The following is a 5000-nucleotide window of genomic DNA, read 5'->3' as shown; positions in this document are numbered from 1 at the left end:
CCCCTGTGTGCATGTAATATAAATATTCTCCAATAATTCTCCTGTACATCGACATGTTTTCCTTCTCCGTCTTGCTCTTCCTGAGCTTTCGGATTTTCTGGGTTGAGAACTCTCTCTCTCTCTCTCTCTCTCTCTCTCTCTCTCTCTCTCTCTCTCTGTACCCGAGTCACACTGTTCTCGAGACTAAACGTCCTTTCACACTGTCTGTGTTGATTGTGTATTATGTTTTGGATTGTTCTCTTCCATCGGCGTACTCCACTGTTTCATTTAGAACATTTTAGAATTTTCCTGCGCTGAAACCGAGTACCGAGGCACCGTTGCACTAATGGTAATGACACGGTTAGCCCATGTTTTGAATCACAGCAGTAGAACGAACCGAACCAAGTTCTGATCCGAGTAACGTCTGTATCGTGCTCAGGTTCCAGGAACGGCAATAATGATGCAGTAAAATAAATAAATAAATAAACAAATAAACAAATAAATAAATAAATTCCAGAAATGTAGTTAAAAAACATAATCATAAGAGGAAAGGACACAATTAGCTGTTTCAGACTGAAAAGCAATTTTCTTTCTTTTTCTTTCTTTCTTTCTTTTTTTTTTAGAAATAAAATGGGTCAATTAACACGTTCGGTTTCCAGGAAACACAGCAATGTTCCATCTCAAGTCATAAAAAAACAAAAAACAACCCCCCCCCCCCAATACCACAACAGAAACGCTTTCTGATTATTATATCCGTTCAGACGAGTCTGTCATTTTGTCTTTATAAATAAACACACACACACACACACACACACACACTATACGTCATACTCTCCTTGTGAGAACCTTAAATTAACATAATTATGAACATAGCTAATTAATACTATGCAAAATCTAAGAATGAATCGATATCGATCCTGGATATATATATATATATATACACACACATCTATTCAGTACTTTCATGCTAATGTACTCGTCCTTATAAAAACGCTCTGATACCAACATCCTATACGAAGTGATCCCATGCGACGTAAACGTAGCGTATATTGTTGCGCTGACGAAAAGACAGCGTTCCGAACGTATCCACGATACATGATCAGATCAAAACTTCCTACAAAGCAAGAGCTTAGACATTTTATCTTTCAGGGCTCGTGGGATAGTTTCGGGTTCTCAGCTTCCTAAAATAGTTCTGTTGAACCGCGTCCGACGGGAAAAGACTGAAGAGTGTGTGTCTACTTCCTGTTCATGAACGCGTGTGATCGACGGCCTGCGCTTAGCTGGGAACTGTTTACTTCGCACACATATGATTGTGCATGCATTTGTGTGTTCATGTGTATGTTTAGCACGTGTGTGTGTGTGGATGTGTGTGTTCTCATGCGTGGTTAGTGTTTGTGTGTGTGTGTGTGCGTGTATGATAATCGGAAAGTAAAGCAGTTCAAGAGGAAAGCAGAAGGCGAGCGAGTTTTTTGTTGTTCCCAGAAGCGATCGGTGATTTGTGAGCGCACACACACACACACACACACACACGCACACACACACACACACACACACACACACACACACACACAAGCAGCATATTTGTTTCTGCATATCTGAGAGCGTCAATATGTAAAAGAATTCTCAGAGCGGGCTTTTCTGCGCCAAAGCAACATCTGAGCAAACCAAAAAGGCCCGAGTGTGTGTTCCCCGAGTGGGCTGTGTTAGTGTTAGATGCGAGACGAGCGAGTGTATCCTCCTCCATCCCTGAAGACCAGAGACCATCTGCTTCGGATCCATTAGAAGGATGCTATAACAATCGATATTTCACCCCGCTAATTTATTTCTTCGCCATTTCTTAATTGGACCTTGACCTTCATGCCGGATGTCTTCGGGGAAAGACGTGTGGAATTTTATTTTTATTTTTTTTTTCTCTTGAATATGTAAAGTAATGCACATGGGTTAAGATTGGGGCACTAATTAAACAGGCCCGGTTGCCCTTTCCGAGCCGAATCTGGGTCATAAAATTGGAGAATATTGGTACATTAAATGCTGTAAGTACATGACCTACTTAGGACAGGTTGAATTCCTGCTTAGCCGTGACATAAATCAGAAAACTTAGGGGTTTTTTTTTTTTTTTTTTTTTTCTCCATCAAGGTCGCATGGAAGAAATACAGAAACATGGTTCTGACGGCTGGAAAGGACACGCACGTCATTAGAACTTTAACAGTCTGTGTTCTTTGTTCAAGTAAAAGAAATTTAACTTCTAAACTTCTGAACAGTGTGTTTTTTTTCCTACCTGTGATGATGTCATGAATTTAGCTAGCATTTTGCCTGTAACTCAGGGTTGAGTTACAGACACCAGTGCCACGGTTTGACGCTGGCTGTAAGAACACTTAAAGAAAACACTGGAATGCATTTCAAAGCCAGTATTAAATGCAGAAATATGACAGAGTTGATGAATTCATTAACGATATCTTCCCTTTAAAGAGCGAAAACTGTGTTCACGTCGTACTTGGTTAAAGCACTGTTGCCCGAAGTCTTCTTGGGATTGGTCCTGCTGGTTTGGCGCACCTTTCTTTAGGAGGTTTCTCTCGTTCTTCTGGGCAGAAATGTTCAAGCTCAGCCAGGTTGGATGGGGAGGGTTGGTGCACAGCCATTTTCAGGTCTCTCCAGAGATGCTGTATTGGGTTCAGGTCCAGACTTTTGGCTGGGCCACTCCAGAACTTTCAGGGTTTTTCAGAAGACACTCCCGTGCTTTCTTGGCGGTATGCTTCGGGTCATTGTCTTGTTGAAATCCTGGGATCTTGGGCACTCTGGAAAAGATTTTCACCTTTGATTGCTCCATATATTTCTGCGCCAATCTTTCTCTTTATCCAGACTAGTCTCCCAGTCCCTGCGGCAGAACAAACTCCCTGCAGCATGATGCTGCCACCACCATGTTTTGAGTTGTTGTTTGTTTTTTTCCTGTAGAGATGGTATTAATGAGGTGATGTGGTTTCACTGCCTGGTTTCCTCCGTACGCAATGCTGGGAATTGTTTCATCAGACCAGAAGATCTTGTATCTCATAGTCTGAGAGTCGTTCAGTTGGCTTTTGGCAAACACCAAGCGGGCCCTAGTGTGTCTTTTAGTAAGGAATGGCTTCGGACTGACCACGCTACCATACAGGCCCGATTGGTGGAGTGCTGCTCTGGTGACTGTCCTTCTGTAAGGTTCTTCCATGTCCACAAACGAAGGAACTCTTGATCTCATTCCTAGTGACCACTAGGTTGCTGGTTACCTGTCTGACCAAGGCCCTTCAACTCCGGTTACTCAGTTTAGCTGAACCTCGGAGGATTGTTGGCGGTTCTTCAATTTGAGAATGATGGATGCTACCATACTCTTCCCCTGATCTGTTCACACAATCCTGCCTTGCAGATCTATGGATAATCCTCTCGACCTCATGGCTCAGTTTCACTCTGACATACACCATCAAAGTTAGGAGATCTTAAATAGACAGGTGTGTGCCTTTCAGAATTATGCCCAATGGATTCAATAAGGCACAGGCGAGGTGGTCTCCAGGGAGTTTGTAGAAGCATTCCAAGGACGACTGACAGAATCGGACGCACCAGAGCTCAATGGTGAGTATCCTAACAAATATACTTGTGTACAAATGAATACATATGTCTTCAATCTTATCCTCAAAAGGGCCGGTGTGGCTGCAGGCTTTCATCCCAGCCAAACAGGAGCTACACTTGGTACTTGATTGCAGACCAAGGTGAAGTGATTATACAAGTGGAATCAGGTGTAGCTCCTGTGTGGTTGGAATGAAAGCCTGAAGCCACACCGGCCCTTTTGCGGTTAAGATTGAAGACCGCTGACTTATGCAAATGTGATATTTCAGTCTTTTATTTTTAATAAATTTACAAAATATTCCAAAAGACCTGTTTTTTGCTTCGTCATTGTGGAGAATTGTGTGTAGGTTCATGAGAGAGAAAAAACAAAGAATGAGTTGAATCCATTTTAAGATGAGTTTGAAACATGTGGAAAATTATGCATGGTATATGTACTGGCAATAATCCTAACCCTACCACTGGATTTATTTCAGTGTTTGTCATCTTCTCATTAATATATCATCATGTTAGTCTTCTTATATTTTCAGTTTTTAATGTTTCTTGCTTTTATGTTACATCGTATTACATTTACAGCAACACCCACCCCTCCCCCTCTCCTCCTCCTCCTCTTCTTCGGTCCCCAGTTTCTACTCCTGATATGTTTTTGTGTGTTAGTGGTTAGCATGTTCGCCTCACGCGTCCAGGGTCTGGGGTTCGACTTGCACCTTCACCCCGTGTGTACGGGGTTTGCATGTTCTCCCCGTGCTTCAGGGGTTTCCTCTGGGTTCTCCGGTTTCCTCCTCCAGTCCAAAGACATGCGTTGTAGGCTAATTGGCATCTCTAAAAAAAAAAATGCCCATAGTGGGTGAATTTGTGTGTGAAGGGGTGTGTGATTGTACCCTTTGATGGTTGCGGTGTCCCTTGCCTTGTGCACCGAGTCCCCTGGGATAGTCTTCAGGAGAATGGAAAATGGATAAATAACACGATTGGTCAAAGCGTAGCAGCAGTACAGTTTACATTTCACACTGAAATTTTGTTTGCGGAGCTTGGAAGGCTAACGTTGACACTGTGGCTTTTCATGTCTCGATGACGCTCATGTTGCACTGTAGATTCACTCGAACATCCCCGTCTTTTTTGCGGCTGCTATTCGCAGCCTCGCCCAATCTCACACTCAATTAGAGTAGCTTCATTAGGTGTGGGTTGAACCGTATTGTTTGGAGGCTAATTGCATGTCTATTTGGAGCGCAGGAGAAGAACTAGCACCACGCAAGTGATTTGAACTTCTTGGTCTGACAATGTAATAAACATATGGCAAATGAAGTGCTAAAATGAGCTCTCTGGATAGATAGACAGAGAGAAAGAGAGAGACAGAGACAGAGAGAGAGAGAGAGAATGAAAGGAAGGAAGCTCGTTCATTATAAGCTCCTAATAACCTCCTGCATGCAGAC

This window comes from Ictalurus furcatus, chromosome 20 (assembly GCF_023375685.1).
Source record: "Ictalurus furcatus strain D&B chromosome 20, Billie_1.0, whole genome shotgun sequence".
Classification (NCBI taxonomy): Eukaryota; Metazoa; Chordata; class Actinopteri; order Siluriformes; family Ictaluridae; genus Ictalurus; species Ictalurus furcatus.
The sequence above is the reverse complement of the archived record's forward strand: the minus strand, read 5'-3'. Positions refer to the sequence as shown.